The following is an 18,820-nucleotide window of genomic DNA, read 5'->3' on the forward strand; positions in this document are numbered from 1 at the left end:
GCAATGGTGATCAGGGGATTGGATCCAGAGCCCCACGTATACAGTAGAGTACAAGGGAACGCCCACAATACAGATTTGAGCTGACCTCCGGATTGAGAAATTGAACTGTTTTGTGAAGTGAAGGGTGTTTCTGAACGCTATTGTGACCGACCCGTCCCGACGGGAGGAGAGAGGACAGGGTGGACCGGCTGCATGAGCTTACTCTCTGGCACTGCACAGCACAACATCGCCTCCCTACTGCAATAATACTCGGCAGGACCCTCCTGAAAATAAAAGTCTTCGGAATCAGTGAGGCCTGTCCTTGGGAGGACAGGCGTATTCTTGGTCGTCTCAAGCGAACATTTGTTTCTCCACATTAATTTGTATCCCCGGGTTACCATCAGGGCTGGGCGCTGCAAGCTTAGCTTCTGAGATCTGATGAGACTGGTAGCCGTTTTTTAAAAGGTAATTTCGGCATCTGGAGCCCAAGCATGCAACAACTCTATGCAACTTCTTGGTTCTTTTGGTAAAGTCACGTAGAATGGAAATAAAATAATAAAAATTAAACATAATAAAAAATTAAATTCTCACGACGTTTCGGCCACAACACAAGTAGCCTTCTTCAGGTGAAGGAACAGAACTGTAGGACGACAGCGCTTCAATAACTGCTGCTAAGATTAGCAGCGTCTTTTAAGCTAGGTGGGAGAGGTAAAGCGCCTTGACAAAGGAGTTTACATATCAAACAGGATAATTTAGCATTGAAATAGCTGTGTTAAAGTGTTGGATCAGCAGGGTGTTAAAGTCAGAAATTAGCATGTAACTGGGAGATTAGCATGATGTTAATGTGAGCGATTAGCATGCGACTGGTCACGGAAATAGCTATGTTAAAGTCAAAGTTTCCATCTCAACAGAGGCATTTAGTATATGGACGCTAAAGGACTGCAACTACCCAACTATTATACAATTAACCGATGTGAAAAAAAACTAAGTATAAACAACATCAATATAATAAATATACTCAATATATTCTTCAATACGTTGAGCTATAAACATAAAGTAACTGAGTATACACTACACTATATAATGGATACCATATAGTAAACGAATTAATAAAACTAAAATATAAACTACATCAATGTTTTCAATAAACTCTATATACTCTCCAATCAGCTGAGCTACTAACAATAAGTCATTATACATTACAATGCCATATGGCGAAAAAAAGGGTGGCGGTGTTTTCCTTCTTTCCAACGTTAGCACCACGGAGAGCGACGAGCCTCGTTCAGACGGACGAGTCCATCCATGCTCGGAACGGAGAAGGGGGGAGAAACAGCCACGATGTGCTGCTCTGTCCTGTGTTGCGTTACAACCATGCCATAAACTAGACTACTATACATTGTAATGTTATACCTTCCAATCTAAACTACATTGTATAATATCGTATACACAGCCCAATGTAAGCTCGAACATTATGCAGTATATTGATATGTCTCCAACTAAACTTTTTCCTACATTACACAACTATACACCGTAATATACACTACCATAGACAAACCCACCCTTGAATTATACAATGCGTTACTTTACACTACCCTATACTTTAGACTGTAAAATGTTAGGCTTGTAATATTACACTATGTATTATTCTACCAACCCTACTGTATACCACACTGCTGTTTAGTCACTATACAATTACGATACTATATATTGCCTTATGAATTATGTTAAACATTACAATGTTATACTATTTTGTATTATTATATAACATGCTATAAACCATACCATTGATCGTCGTGTGAAGAGGCAGTGCCAGCGAATGGACTGCGGTCTGAAAGTCACCATAAAATACAAGCCGGATGGCTTGCAGAGAACCTCCGTCTTGGAGAAGTCAATGTCATGTGAGCCCACTGAATTATAACAGTGATCTGCCACGGCTAAGGTGTTCGTCCTACAGTGTTTCAAGTCTGCTTTATGTTCACGGATGCGGTCCGAGATATGTCGTTTGTTTTCGCCAATGTAACTGCTACCACAGAGGCAACTTAGTTTGTAGACGCCCGGGTACTGTATGTCTGGAACCACATCTTTTACAGACGGAACCAGATTACGGATTTTATGTACTGTGTTGAATCGGACCTGGATCTTGTGTTTATTCAGGATTTTGGAGATCTTATTTGTGACCCCCGCAATGTAGGGTAAGGTGATGGTTTTGAATGGCTCCTCAAGAGGATCCTTCTTCATGGCTGGAGTGATGGCTTTGCGGATTGTGTAGTCGGAGTAACCATTAGCCTTGAGAGCTTGGTGTACATGCTTGAGTTAACTGGCAATGTGTTCCTGGTCGAAAATGCAGTGGGCTCTATGGTATAGAGTCTTGATGAGGGAGTTCTTCTGGGATGGATGGTGGTGGGAATCCGGTTTTAAGTAAGCATCCGTATGGGTAGCTTTACTGTAGACAGAGTGGCTCATTGAACCATCAGGTCTCCTTTTAATTAGGACATAAAAAAGGGTAGCTTGCCATCTTTTTCGACTTCCATGGTAAATATGATGGCTGGGTATATGGAATTGATGTGGTCGAGGAATTGGTCTAGAGCAGGCCGGCCATGTGGCCAGATGACAAAAGTGTCATCCACGTACCTCTTCCATAACGTCGGGCGTAGAGTGGCAGTCTGGATGGCGTCAGTTTCAAATTTCTCCATGAAAACGTTGGCTACAACCAGAGATATGGGGGAGCCCATTGGGGTGCCCTCAGTTTGTTTGTAGAAAGTTCCATTCCAGGTGAAGTATGTGTTGGTTAAGCAGTGTCTCACCAGGGGGGGTACATCAGTATGCAGTCCTTGATGAACCAAGTCTTCAGTGATTGCGATGGTGTCAGGTATCAGAACTTTGGTGAATAAGGAAACCACATCAAAACTTCTTTGGTTCTTTCGGTAAAGTCACGTAGAATGAGAATAAAATAATAAATTGATAAAATAAAATAAACAATAATATTCTCACGACGTTTCGGCCACAACACAAGCGGCCTTCATCAGGTGAAGGGACGAGACTGTCTGGTAGGACAGCGCTGGAGTGAAAGAGCCACGTTCAGATCACGGCCTTTAAGCCTCAACTTTAGCACCACGGTTAATTGTATTTTTACGATGACCTTCAGACCGCAGCTCCTTCGCCAGCATTGACTCTTAATACCTCTCACACCACAGTTAATGGTATGGTTTTACAACATGGAGTATAATAACGCCTCGCAGCTGTCTCTCTCCCCCTCCTCTGTTCCGACCATGGACGAACTCGTCCGTCTGAACGGGGCCCGTAGCTATCCGTGGTGCTAAAGTTGAGGCTTAAAGGCCGTGATCTGAACGTGGCTCTTTCACTCCAGCGCTGTCCTACCAGACAGTCTCGTCCCTTCACCTGATGAAGGCCGCTTGTGTTGTGGCCGAAACGTCGTGAGAATATTATTGTGTTATTTTATTTTATCAATTTATTATTTTATTCTCATTCTACGTGACTTTACTGAAAGAACCAAAGAAGATGAATCATTGCAGTCACGAAAGCTTTAAACCACATCAAAACTGACAAGCAAGTCGTCTGGGGACAGGGAAATGCCCTTGACCACACGTCGCTCTGCACCTTGTAGAGCCCAGGGAACATGCTTTCTGGAGACATGACCGCATGGCCACAAGCACAACAACAATACGTTCAGTAAATTCAGTTCAGGGCAATGCTTCACGATTCGTTATGCGTTTTTTTGCGTGAGGCCACATATTCATCTGGCCAAATTAGCGTCATCTAGCCCTCCACTACCCTGAAGGGTTAAATGTGTAATGACATCATGGGATGTCACTGTGTAGTGCCAGGTGTAGTACCAGCCCTAGAAGGGCTCGGTCAGCGCTGATTGATCAGCTGGATGGCATCACGCTTGGCGTGCAGTGCCAGCCCGATAGGATAGGGTGTGGGAATGCCGGCCGTAGGAAAGGGGTTACTAAAGGCCATGGCACTCTGGTTGACCCGAGAGGACACGTGACCGGCTAAGTCTACAAAGGGGCCCCAAGTGGGGGCTAGGGGTGGTCACGTGGTCGGGGTCCAGATCCTGCTGCTCGAAGATTCTAGAAGGTGGCTGTGGCCAAGGGCGGAGTCAGCCACGCCACAGAAAATATAAGCCGGGTCCCCCAGAGGGACTGGCGTTGTTGTTCATCTTGAAGAAACCTTTGTCTGCGTCTACGTTCTACCGAGTCTCCAACACGTGGACCTGGACCCGAGCTGTGGTCCCGGTCTGTCGTAGCTAGTCATGTTGTAATTAGTGTAGTTAGACTGGTGGTCACCACCACAGGTTATTCTGGGCCAGAGTTACCCCGTGTACCACATGGTGGGGGGGGGGGGGGAGGCGATTTGTAAAATTGCCCCATATTTTAAACTGTCGGCAGAGCAGAGAGATTGAATCCAATTACAGACCTCTGGATTGCAAGTCCAGGGTGGGAGAGCCATTGCACCACCGTGTGTGGCAGCACCCCCACTCTTTTTTTATTAGGGGCTGTGCAAAATAAAATAAAAACATTGAGTACAATTAAAGTGATGGGCCTTCTATCCCGATGATGGTGATGACATTGGCGATACTGATAATGATGCTGATGATGCTAAGTAAGGTGAAGGACTCACATTGCCCTTCACCACGTAGTTGGGGTCAGTCTGGACGTCCCGTGCCAGCCCAAAGTCGCAAATCTTGGCGATGTGTCCATGCGTTACCAGCAATTTCCTCGCAGCCAGGTCGCGGTGGATGCACTAAAAAAAAGAAAAAATTCCCTGTGTGGCCTTCAACAAACTTGGGGCAACTTCTGTGAAGGTCGGCCACGGTACACGACGGGGTGGGTGCCCAGCACCACGCTCGGCCGCCTTTGTCTCCCCAGTGTAGATGTTTACACACCGCACCAGGTACTCATTTGAGACTGAGTCCACCTGGGGAGGCCCAAGACCGGTTCAGATAATTGTCACTGGTGTTGGCCGTGAGCGGGAATCGAACTCTGGCCGTTGGGTTCGTAGCACAGTGAACTAACCACTGAGCGACCACTCGCCACCCAGACAGCCATATTAAGGGCAACAAAGACGTGCACCACAGACACAGTCACATACAAAGACACAGTTAAACACGCACAGTCACAGAGACACAGTTAAACATACTCTTTGGTTCTTTCGGTAAAGTAACAGGTATAAAATAAAACAAATCACGACGTTTCGGGTGCTAAACCCTGTTTGTTTGGTATGCTTCTCTCTCTGTGTCCCCTGTTGTATCTGTGTTAGTTCCCCCCCACTTGTGTGTCTGTATATACATCTGGGGTTACGTGTTTCCTCTCTCTCTCGTAAATTTAGCTCTTCTGTACCTGATGATGGCTGCTTGTGTTGCAACCGAAACGTCGTACGCTATTATGTTATTTTATTATTTCTTATTTATACGTGACTTTACCGAAAAAAAAGAGTAATACCTGCAGTCACGAAAGCTTTGAATCAAGTCTGTAGTGCCTCTTGTTAAACAGTGCTTCAGTTAAACAGGAAAATTAATAAATCCAGCAGGCATGACTTGAAAAGTAACAAATTTACATTTTGGGTGGCACTCTAAATCGTCCGGTAAATCGTGTCGCCAATTATAATTTCTGCGTTTATCTGCGCGTGTCTGTGTACCCCCAGTGGAGGAATACGTGCGCAGCTTGCTGGACAACCCTGAGTTGATTGACCATCTGGCACTGGCCTCGGAGCAGGTGAGACTCCGTATGCGTGCATCAGCTCTCCCCCCCCCTCATATTTATGGTGCGGGCCTGTACCCTTGTCCGACCCCTCACTTCCGCGTTGCATCCAGCTGCCTCACTGAAGAAAGGGAAACTTGCCTTGCGCTGAGTACGACGTTTCGCTGGTTGTAATCGCTAGGGAAACGATATACTCGATTTGCAAGTGTTGTGGGTTTACTCTCCAATACACTGGCGTGCTGCAGTAGTAACTAATTGACACGTTTTGTTTTACGTAACAAACCTTTCTAATTGGCTGTTCCGGGTTAACTACACACATTTACGTGCTCTTACCCAAAAAACCTTTATTATGGATAATATTGGTCGCAAAATAATACATGTTAAACAGCTCCCTTTTAGAATGTCTCATCCTCACCAGCAATGGTCAATCAATCAAATAAATCGGTTTAACACGTAGGCTTTCGCGACCAATATTATTCATAATAAAGGTTTTTGGGTTAGATCGCGTTATTTATAAATGTCTCGTAACCCTCCACCACCTGACACGGCCAATCAGTAAAAAAAGTGTCACGTTGACAAAAGACAAATAATTCACTACTTTAGCCCACCGGTGTGTTGAAGAGTGAATCCACAACATTTACAGTTTGAGTACTCAATTGGATTCACTCTTCAACACACCGGTGGGCTAAAGTAGTGAATTATTTGTCTTTTGTCAAAGTGACACTTTTTTTGCTGATTGGCCGTGTCGGGTGGTGGAGGGTTACGACACATTTATAAATAACGCAATCTAACCCAAAAACCTTTATTATGAATCAAATAAATCCTAGATTTGTAACGTGGCATATTTAGCAAAAAGCAGAGACGGAAGGGTGAAACTCTAGAGGTAGCTCTATGATATCCGCTTTTGTGGAACATTCTCTAACACGGATGGCCATACTGCTCTTAGATAAATCAGACTGGATCCTTCGTCTCGTTACGAGATGGCGGTTAAAAATTGTTGTTGACGCGTGCATGTGCCGTGCGTGTGCTGTGTACGTGTGCAGGATGTGGTGGAGTCCTGGGTAATCTTCCCCGAACATCTCCCGCTGTCCCAGCTGCAGCCAGGTGTGCGCTCCGGCCGGTTTGTCCAGGGAACCTTCCTTGCGAGTCGTGAGAATTACCTGGAGGGGACTCTGAGGGTGCGAGGGGACGGTGACAGTGATAAAGAGGTACACGTTTCACAAGCCTGCGTCCGGAAGGAACAATGCTGTTCGATCGTATCTGTGTGAATTTTAAAAACAAATTTATAATGAAGCAGTGGCATAGCGTTCTTGGCATGAACAGTAGCTCTTAACCTTTACTGCAAGGCTGTAGTAAAGGTTAAGAGCTACTGGGCTAAAATATTTGTATTTTGAACGTCTTTTGCACCCTACGTAGGTATCGTAGCCTGGCTCCTGCCCCCCCGGCATGTGGGTCCTGGTGCAGTTGCACTGCCTGCACACTCGATAGCTACGCCACCACAACCACAGTATATACATTAATTGTGACTACTTTAATAATCGGGTTTTTCCCTTTTTTTCTGGCAACAAAACTGAAACCTTTTACAAGGAATCATGTGTGCATTAACCACAATACTTGTGGTCAAAATGCAAACAAAAAACACACTATGATAATATATGCATTGTCCTTGAGACTGATTGGTTCACACCAAGGACGGCTTTCTTTTGAGCCTCGACCCAATTGGTGCGAGACCAGAGGACGCCAAAAGGCGTACGCATATATTGCAAATATTATCAGTGTGTTTTTGTTTGCATTTTGACCACAAGTATTGTGGTTAATGCACACCTGATTCCTTGTAAGAGGTTTCAGTTTTGTTGCCAGAAAAAAGGGGAAAAACCCTGTTATATTTTGGTACTGGCAAAGGAGGTCTAATGATGGTTGTGACTACTTTGTTAACAAAATGAATGGTCTATTTCCACCTCCAAAATGTAACGTTAAATAACAATTAGGTACATTGGCCCTTTGTTGGAAAAAAACCAGTCCAGAAATTGCCCTGCTTGAACATATGTTACTGAAAATCATTGGTTTCAGAAGATTCATGGGCTCATGAATCTTCTGAAAACTCTTGTACAGTAAACCTTGGATTGCGAGCATAATTCGTTCCGGAAACGTGTTTGTAATCCAAAGCACTCGTATATCAAAGCACTCGTATATCAGTTGTGATCACGTGACGCTCGGCAGTACAAAGCTGCTCGTATTGCAAGACCCTCACTCGTTTATCAAATTAATATTAAAAATTTTGCTCATCTTGTAAAACACTCGCAGACCAAGTTACTCGCAATCCAAGGTTTTACTGTATATGCTGCTCTCTAACAGCACTTCGCCCAGCGGTCTGTTAAGGCTATACGGGGGATCTTTATTGTCTCCGTGCAGGTGTTGATCCAGGGGCTGCAGCATTTAAACCGCGCGATGCACGACGACATCGTGTGCGTGGAGATGTTCCCCGAGGAGCGCTGTGTTGCCCCCTCCTCGCTGGTCCTGCACGATGAGGGCGTCGCAGGGGACGTTGCAGAAGAGAATGAGGAGGATGTGGTGAGTGGAGCGTCAACACTGCCGAACCAAAATCAAACCCAGACACCTGCAGTGTGCGTGTCTCTCTCCCCGTGGTCGCATGGATTTTTCTCCAGGTCCTCCGGCTTTTCCCTCCACAGTTACAATCTGACATGCATTTAGAGTATTTGGCTGCTATCAATTTCAAATGTGATAAGATACTTCATTGAACGATCATTTGTGGCCAGGTCACTTAAAAAGAGCTATATAGCTCTCAGGGTCCTTATCTGGTAAAGTTAAAATAGTTTATAGTTTTTAAATAGTTTTAATATAGTTTAAACAAAGAATAACAACAAAGACTCAACCACTTCAAGAGAGACCTTAGACATAATGAACACCGTGTGACCAGACAACAATCCACATTAGAGATGCTGTTAGCTTGATTTTGCGTTTATTAAATGACTTTACATTACATTACTTCAAAATCAAGTCAGGAGTGCTAATCATTTCGTACAATTTTTGTATGTACGTAGGGGTTATTTGACCATACTTCGGTGCGGGTTGGTGAAGGGGGGGGGCATAGATCAGGAGCATAGAAGGACAGGACAACAGTTCATTTTGCTGTACTGCGCTCTGCTGCCAGCCATTTTGGCGCAGAGCCTATACCACCTGTTATGCATATCCAGGCTCAACACGGCGTCGCTTCCACGGTCTGAGCTGGGTCACAGGGTGGCCTCTATATTGAAAACTAATTTCTTTAGAACTGCTTTTTGTATTTAGATTGTTGTCCTTTCCGCGCACCTCCGATTAGCATGGTTGGCTGTGTACGGTGCGAAATAAGTTCTACATGCATACATACCACAGTGACAAAATGCAATGAAGTTAATTGAAATTGGCACGAAAACAACCGTGGTTTATGAAAAGTCGACAATATTTCACAAACATAAACAAGTGTTAGATATTAAATCGCATGTAGTGCAAGTTGGCTTGGGCAGATTATTTATAGACTGATCATTGCACAGTTATACTTATAAAAACGTTACGTAAACATTAAACACATATAGGGTGACTGATGTGCTAAGCAGGTAAGAGAAAATGTCAATCAGTGAAATCATAAAGAATCGAGAGATTAAGCATCAAATTGTGAATTAGATGGGAGGGTAACCTTTGTTGTAGATAATATTGGTCGCAAAAGCCTACGCGTTTTTTTTTAAACGTGTGGTGTCTGATGGGCGTGTTCCGGTTGATTCTATCAATCGCCAGAACTGTTTTAACGTATCAATATTTACGGAGGACTCCTCACTGTGATCTTTTGTCATTTTAACAAAGCGTCAGTCTCATTATTGACATTGATGAGACACAGCATGAAACCACATCCGCAGGTTAAGCGCTATTGTTTTGGATTGCTCCTTCCTCTTCAAGCCAAATTGTATTGTGTTACACAGTGAGTTGGTAAAAAAATAGTTATTTCATTATTTCAGTGTGTGAGAGAGACGCTACTGTGGTGAGTGCTCATTTGAGTTTGCGTTGTCATCTCCCGGTGCTATCCCAGCTGCTGCTGTTGCTGTCGTCGCTCTTGCTTAGATTACGCAACACAATGTTTGTCCTTTGTTTTGGTCTCCAGCTGAAAGCCGAAAGTGGGAAGATGCGTCGGCCCACTAGCAAAGTGGTCGGCATCATCAAGCGGAACTCGAGGCCGCTGTGCGGCATGCTCATGCCCAGCCCAATCAAGGAGGTGGGCTGATCTGCATGTGTGTGTGTACGTGTGGGGAGCGGTGATGTAGCGGTTAGCGCGCTGCGCTACGAATCCTGGGACCCGAGTTGGATTATATTTATCGCTAATAACCAATAAACAGCGGCAAATGTCTGAACCTGTCTTGGGCCCTTCCCTAGGTCGACTCGGCCATAAATGAGTCTCTGATGTGGCATGTAAACATCAGCGCTGTGGAGACAAAGACGGTCGGGCATTGTGCTGGCCGTACCCACCCCGTCGTTTGCCGTACCAGCTTGAATAGGTGTGTGCTGACGGCACTCGCCCAAACAGTTTGTTGAATGCATTACTGGGGGCTCTTTGTGCGTGTTGCAGGCCACCCGCCACCTGTTCACGCCCGCGGACCGCCGCATGCCACGAGTGCGGGTGGAGACAAGACAAGCAGCGTCCCTGCAGGCCCACCGCATCGTGGTGGCCATCGATGGCTGGCTGCGACACTCCCGCTACCCGAACGTACGACTGCACCGTGACGCCCCGCACGCCGTGACACCTCACCCGTCCGTCCCGTGGTCGGCATCGTCGGGCTCATCCTTCTGTCACTTGACGCACGGCCACGCGGCTCTGTATGCAATACAGCCGTCGAACCCAAAACACGAACGGTGACACGGTGAATTGGAAGTCAGGGTGGATGAGCTGGCACCACTGTGATTTTTTTGTTTGAAAGCATGGCAAACTCACCTGTGATTCAACCTAGGTTATTAAGGTGTTGTAAGTTGATAGTCTCAGCCCAGTCACCAATAACTGCACCAAAAACGATATTAAATTTGGTCGTGCACTTCGATTGTTTAATTTCCATCTCTGAGAAAACTACTGCTTTTGACTGCCATGTGATGAACATTACTTTGATTGGCAGAGTGGTTGGAAAAGCACTGCCCCCCTACAATTCGGTCCGCATTTCACTTCATTGGATCTTAGAAGTAGCTCTGTTATGTCTGCTCCTGTGGGTCGTCCTTGACCACGAAGGGTGGTATAGATTGCTTATCTTGTGTGATACCATTAACACAATGAGAAAAAAAATGGGTGAAAAGCTAAATATATTGTTAAGATGTATTATTTGGATTGTATCTTTGTTTAAACAGATGCCGGTTAATATTCTACATCATGAACGTTAGGTACAAGGTTGGCATTGTGGTTGTCCTTTTCATACCTATTTGCCACTGCACAACCGAGCGGCACCATGGCTGGCACGGTTTAGTAGGCTGCAGGTTGTTTATCCACTGCAAAAGCGGATCCATGCCATGGACGGTCAATGCTTTGAACAAGTCTAGGCACATATTCTTAGTTTTTTTCGGTAAAGTCACGTTAAAGAGAAACAACTAAATAATAAAATATATATAAAACAATAAAAAAATTCTCACGACGTTTCGACCATAACTCAAACGGTCGTCTTCAGGTGTGTTGGTTCGCATAAATTTATTTTGAAACGGCGCATTTATTTATTTATAAAAAAACGTTAGCGCCACGCGCAACGATTTGGCAGTTTACCCAGGACTAGTCCATCTATATTCTGAAAAGAGGAGGGGGGAGACGAATTTTTTTATAATGTATGCTGTCTGAAAGCCACTGTAAGCGTGAACAATCAATTAAGACCTGAAATGGTTTATGAAATCTTTCCAATGATTGCTAAGATAGAATCCATCTTCTCGGTTGAAATTGTCTCTGTGCTTGTATATGTGGATAGCCTCATGAACGAATCTCTCATGGAAGCCAGATGGCTTACAAAGAACCTCTGTCTTGGAAAAGTCAATGGCATGTGAGCCTACTGAATTAGAACAATGATCTGCCACGGCCGAGGTGTTGGTCCTACCGTGTTTAAGGTCTGCTTTGTGTTTCTGATTCAACCGCATTAATTGATTTCGTTGAAAACTGTTTAGATTGATCAATTAATGCGGTTGAATCAGAAATTATTTCTGCTGCCAGGCCACCAAGATTATACGGCTTACCAAAAATACATAAAGTAGATACACCCCTTCGTCCCATAGTCTCTACTATCGGCTCCCCCACCTACAAACTAGCTCGTTTTTTGTCTGAAATCCTGCGTCCTTTCACTGGAAAGACCACCTCTGCGGTACAAAATTCTACTCACCTGGTATCGACAATCAAGGGTATTTCCCTGTCCCCAGACGACCTGCTTGTCAGTTTTGATGTAGTTTCCTTATTCACCAAGGTTCCTGTACCTGACACCATTGCAATCATTGAATACTTAGTTCATCAAGGACTAAACACTGAGGTACCCCCCCTGGTGAGACACTGTTTAACCAATACATACTTCACTTGGAATGGAACTTTCTACAAACAAACTGAGGGCACCCCAATGGGCTCCCCCCTTTCTCCAGTTATAGCTAACATTTTCATGGAGAAATTTGAGACTGACGCCATCCAGACTGCCACTCTGCGCCCAACCTTATGGAAGAGGTACGTGGATGACACTTTTGTCATCTGGCCACATGGCCGGCCTGCTCTAGACCAATTCTTTGACCACATCAATTCCATACACCCAGCCATCAGATTTACCATGGAAGTCGAAATAGATGGCAAGATACCTTTTTTGGATGTCCTAATTAAAAAGAGACCTGATGGTTCAATGAGCCACTCTGTCTACAGGAAAGCTACCCATACGGATGCTTATCTGAAACCGGATTCCCACCACCATCCATCACAGAAGAATTCTCTCATCAAGACTCTGTATCATAGAGCCCAATGCATATCCGACCAGGAACACATAAGCAGTGAACTCAAGCACGTACACCAAGCTCTTAGGGCTAATGGTTACTCCGACTATACAATCCGCAAAGCTATCACTCAAACCATGAAGAAAAACCCTCTTGAGGAGCCTTTCAAAACCATCACTTTACCCTACATTGCTGGGATCACAAAAAAGATCTCCAAAATCTTGAATAAACACAAGATCCAGGTCCGTTTCAACACATTACATAAAATCCGTGATCTGGTTCCGTCTGTAAAAGATGTGATTCCGGACATACAATACCCTGGTATCTACAAACTAAGTTGCCTCTGTGGTAGTAGTTACATTGGAGAAACCAAACGCCATGTCTCGGACCGCATTCGTGAACACAAAGCAGACCTTAAACACGGTAGGACCAACACCTCGGCCGTGGCAGATCATTGTTCTAATTCAGTAGGCTCACATGCCATTGACTTTTCCAAGACAGAGGTTCTTTGTAAGCCATCTGGCTTCCATGAGAGATTCGTTCATGAGGCTATCCACATATACAAGCACAGAGACAATTTCAACCGAGAAGATGGATTCTATCTTAGCAATCATTGGAAAGATTTGATAAACCATTTCAGGTCTTAATTGATTGTTCACGCTTACAGTGGCTTTCAGACAGCATACATTATAAAAAATTTCGTCTCCCCCCTCCTCTTTTCAGAATATAGATGGACTAGTCCTGGGTAAACTGCCAAATCGTTGCGCGTGGCGCTAACGTTTTTTTATAAATAAATAAATGCGCCGTTTAAAAATAAATTTATGCAAACCAACACACCTGAAGATGACCGTTTGAGTTATGGTCGAAACGTCGTGAGAATTTTTTATTGTTTTATATATATTTTATTATTTTGTTGTTTCTCTTTAACGTGACTTTACCGAAAAAACTAAGAATATGAATTACTGCAGTCACGAAAGCTTTAAATCAAAAAAAGTCTAGGCACGTGCAGATGACGCTGTGGTGCCACGTCCCCGTGGTGTACCGACTGCCGTCACACAACGTGTCGCTAGCCCCGCCCCTGGCCCTGCTCGGCCCCCGGAGAGATTTGGATGCCTTGTGGGGCCAGCATACTACGGTTTGGTTCTGGTTCGACACGGCAAAAAGCCAGTGGGTGACCACAGACACCTCGAGAGATCTGCGCTGTCTGGGTTCCAATGTACCAGTGGAAAAGGGATACTGGTGACGATTGGCCACGTATGTGCATATGCATATTGAACTTCTTCCGTACCATACGTAGACAACCGTGCTAATCGTCGGTGTGCTTGTGCAGGGCCATTTTGTGCGCTCTCTGGGCGAATGTGGGGATAAGGAGACGGAGATAGAGGTGCTGCTGCTGGAGCACGACGTGCCACACCAGCCCTTCAGCCAGGCCGTACTTGCATGCCTGCCCCCTCCCACGTTCAGCATCACAGCAGAGGTACGCATGAGACGTGTGACGATATGTCAATTCATCGATTGAGTTCAGTTCTTACGCCTGCGGTGTGTTGGTGTGCTTGGTCGTGCCTGTGAGAATCCTTTACTTCAGTGTTCTTTATTACAAGGCCCAGGGGCCACTGGTGGCCCCTGGTGGCCTTTGATGTGGCCCATGACGTGTGGCCCCCGACATATAGGGCCCCGACAATAGACAAATGTGAAAACACCCCCCATCATCATCGTCGTGCTGTCAAACCTCAATAGTTTCAAGATGTTTGGCCTGCGTAGAATACCTTCTAGAGGGCCTCTCTGGAGCTCTCCCTCCAGTCAAGGTCCTTCCGCTGCACTGGCATGAACGAGAAGCCACGGGGCTCTACACCTTTACCGCAGACCGTATATAGAAAAGCCGTCGACCTGAAAGAAAGTCGATGGCTCGGACACATCATCGTAAGAAGAGAGGAAATTCACATCGGAGGAAGGAAGGCGACAGACTTATGGAAGCACCAGGGCGGAGACCCAAGAGGCAGGCCTCGAGAGATGCGGATCAAAGTGGTGAGCCAGGATGTGGAGGACTCTGCAGTGGCCGTGGAGATGGTCCAGTACAGAAATGAATGGAGCAAGGGGACTACAGACTTTTCTCCTGTAACGCTGTACTTGCGTTCCTGAAGAACACCGAATTGTGGAAAAATCGCATAATTAATAATATAGGGTAAAGCACAGTCCACAAGGACATGTGAGATGCGTACGCAGGCTTAACAAAGACTTCGGGTACGTGAGTAGCATCTAGAAGCATCCAGCATCATCCCGCCTTGTGTGATGCTACACCGAGGCAACCGTACAACCGCTTATTCTGCCTCGCACAACGCAGTTCTGTTCACTCGATCGCCTTTTATCCAATTCACATCCATGTTATGAAAAAAATGTGTTCCCTAATGCATTCATCGCATTATATCTAATTCACGATATGAAAACATGCGGAGTTATAGAACGGACTGTACTTTCAAAATATTCAGTCGCCTATTGAGAAGATAGAACGCCATTAGAATGAAGTTGGTTTACCCATGTATGGCTCACCCTGTGTTTTGTTTGTTGTAAGGCAGTGTTTTGTTGAACCTGGTGCTGTGTGTGTCTCGTACAAGGACCAGGCTGGCAGGGAGGACCTCCGTGCGTTGTCCATCTGCAGTGTGGATCCTCCAGGCTGCACAGACATCGACGATGCCCTACACTGCAAACCGCTCGACAATGGGAACACCGAGGTATTCATTTGGTGGTGGTAATCGTGGTCACGGTCGCGGTAATTCGTGCCTATTCCTTTCATGATTTTGTCAATGCTAGCGGAGGTGACAAGGGGAGTTTAGTGGCACAATGATAAGTGCACTGCACATTCATCCTGTCAAGCTGGTTTAGATTCCCAGTCATGGCTAACACCGGTACAGAGTGATATCTAAAAAAACTGCCCAAGTTCTCCCCTTCACCTGCATTGACCATCGTAATAAAGCAAGGTCAAATGACAATCGCGACCCATTACGGCATGGAGAAGCCCTCATCCTGCAGTGGATTGACAAAGGGGTGGACAATATTCCTGTTATTAAGTTTCCAAACATTGTTGCCTTAGTGCCCGTATTCTTGGTCTCTGCTCGGCTCAGGACTGACTTCAACACGGCTCGGTTCTGGCTTGATCTGCTCCGTTGCCTCCAAAGACGTATGAGTGGCTTAGCTGTGCCTTGGCTCAGGCTCAGCTCACGGAAATTCTGAGCGTGGATGGGAGCATGCAGAGATATACGAGGAGGCACAAGGGACACAGAGGCTCAGGGCTGGAACCATGCTTAGAGGCAGCTCGGGTTTTAAGCGTTGCTTTGATGTGGCTTATTGAGAATTAGAATCAGAATATTTATACTGGAGGAATTCGATGAGCTATAAAGTAGAGGCGGGTAAGAACGTTACAACAACAAACAGTACAAAAACACAATAGTAGTGCAAAGTACAAGAAAGATCAACAAATAACCCAAACACAAACAAATACAACGAAACCATCCCCATACTACCAGGCAAAGCCCACTGAGGTATTGATTTATTTTTGATTAGTGACCTGGCCACAAATGAATAGCTCAACAAAGTGGCCCATCATTTTGACATTTACAGCAGCCAAAATAATAGAAATAATCTCAATGCATGTTGCGCGAGAGCCAAGCCTGAGCCAAGCAATGGCTAAGACCCCACTGGCCTAAGTGTCCACGTCACTGGCCGAATGCCTGGTTCACAATGAATGCACCAGGTAGTAATGGGTGTGCATTTCATTTCACATTATTGTGCTTTGGTTGGAGTGGCTATGGTGGAGGTTATGCATGCATGTGGAGTGAGCGACTTCCGACAGACGTCTAGTAGAAGGCGTCTTATTTATTAAAAGCACACAGGGCGATACACTTCGTAACGCGGCTACACCTAGGCTGTACAAACACGCAGCCCATCTCCGTCCTGCGTAGCTACGCTGGCTGGTTGACGAGCGTAGCGGCGGAGAGAGAGCTGCTCTTGCAGAAGAACCAGCCACGTGGTCGAAGACGAAGAGATGACGACGGTAGCGACGCAACCAGGACCCAGACCCCACGCTAACAGCCCCGAAGCTCTGATTCGGTGCTCTTTATATCTGCCTGGAGTGGCCAAGCTCCACCTCTGGCCACGCCCCCTTTCTAGAACCTTCTAGGCCCTTCGGGATGGTTCCCGGAGCTTCTCGACTGACTCCGCCGTTGACCTTTACCCCAGATATGCCCCTTCATAATGAGGCATTATGTAATGCATCTATTACCTTTATTACCCTTACAGGCCGGCAGGTATCACCCTGTCATTAAACATCCATGCATGTGAGGGTGGTGATGGTGTATTAATGTGTGTTCTAGGTTGGGGTACACATCGCCGATGTGAGCTACTTTATCCGGCCGGGGAATGCCTTGGATGAGGAGGCATCTCTGCGTGGTACCACAGTTTACCTGTGTGAGAAGGTGAGATGTGGATTTCTTCTTGCCACAATATCAATTGTTTTACGACCCGCCATTTCATCCTTTCATTCTTAACTTTACGACATGATGTAAAATATTATGATGTAACGATCATCGCGGTACCAGTTTCCCCACAACTGTAATTGTATTTGACATTTTCACCACATTTTTTTGCGTGCTTTTCAGTACTTCCCGTATGAATAACGATAACTTAAAAATGAATTAGAATTAAAAAATGTGCAACAACAATGCTAAATATCTCTCATGATGTTTTAAACGAGGTGATTTTTGCGGATTTCTTATCATATGATGTACCGTGACATCATGAGCGGCAGGCTATCGGCGCAGTGGTAACACTCGTGCCTTGCAGCAAGGAGACGCTGGGTTTGATTACTCAACTCTTGTGCCTTTTTGCTTGCAGTTTTGTTTGTTCTCCCCCCTGTTAGTGAATGGGTTTCCTCTGGATTCATCAGATTTCCTCTAAATAAAACCCATACAATCTTAACTGGCATTCGCGAAAACATCCCCTTGCTGAACAGTTACCTGCAGGTGACTTAATCATGTGTGGCTTTGCTTGCAAAACACTCGTTGAGTTGGTGCATATGTATTTGCCAGATTGTGTTTATTGACAGAGAAGTGGTTGCGTTTATGTGTTTGTGCGCCTGCAGAGGATTGATATGGTGCCAGAGTTATTGAGCTCAAACCTGTGTTCCTTGAGATCCAGCATCGACCGGTGAGATGCACCAACAACTGTGAACTCGCGAGTGCGCACATTGCAACCCATACTCAGCAGCTAACGTGCGTTGTTGCCAGGTGCACATGTAATCCCATGATGCGTGGCACTGATAAAGTGTCATTGTACAGATCCACACAAGCATGTGTACATACATAAGCAACCAAACCAGGATGGCACAATGGTAACACGTGTCTCACAGCAAGAATGGCCTAGGATTGATGCTCGACTTGGTTGCCTTTCCATGTAGATTTTGTATGTTCTCCCCCTATTTAGCATGGGTTGACTCCAGGTTATCAGGTTTCCTCTCATCGCTAACATAAACGTGTTATTACTACTATGATCCTTAACCAAGGAAAGCCTCACTGAATCTCATAACTTCAGTAGGGTACTGCAAAGCTTTTGCAGTCGAACAATGGTTGCTACATATATATTCCAGTTGAGTAATTTGTAACAACCCAAACCGGTATTTGGGCAAACATCCCGCTGCTGAAAGAATGACACGACTACCAAAAACTTGGCAAGACCCTCCTGAAAAAGAGTCTCGAGACTTTGCGAGGCTTTCCTGAGTGAACACCCTGCACCACTCCAATGTCGAGGACTCCGCCACTCGATGGTGAATGGCGACGGTGCATGTGCTGTGCGCGTGCAGGCTGGCGTTCTCGTGCATATGGGAGATGACTCCAAAGGCTGAGATCGTGAGCACACGTTTTACCAAGAGCATCATCAATTCCAAGGTGATTCCCCCCCCCCCCCCCACAGACGTTCAGTTTTTGTAAAACTCTCGTTTGCTTTCACGTGTATTGTATCGGTGCCTTGCTATGTTAGTGCAGTTGAGGTTTCCGGATGGCTGAGAGGTCAGAGCGTTGAGCTTGCACCTCTGGGTTCACAAGTGTAGCGAGATGAACCGGGTTCACAAGTGGTAGTATGTTGATCTTCTTTCGCAC

General features: G+C 45.5%; 1 pseudogene; it reads left to right on the forward strand.

Moving 5' to 3' along the window:
- LOC142922859 (exosome complex exonuclease RRP44-like) overlaps positions 1 to 18,820 on the forward strand; it is a 34,098-nt pseudogene that overhangs the window by 9,651 nt on the left and 5,627 nt on the right.

The sequence above is a fragment of the Petromyzon marinus genome, unplaced genomic scaffold (genome assembly GCF_048934315.1).
Source record: "Petromyzon marinus isolate PM22_M1 ecotype Great Lakes invasive population unplaced genomic scaffold, UKy_Petmar_22M1.pri1.0 PM_Scaffold_19, whole genome shotgun sequence".
In the NCBI taxonomy this organism is placed as follows: Eukaryota; Metazoa; Chordata; class Hyperoartia; order Petromyzontiformes; family Petromyzontidae; genus Petromyzon; species Petromyzon marinus.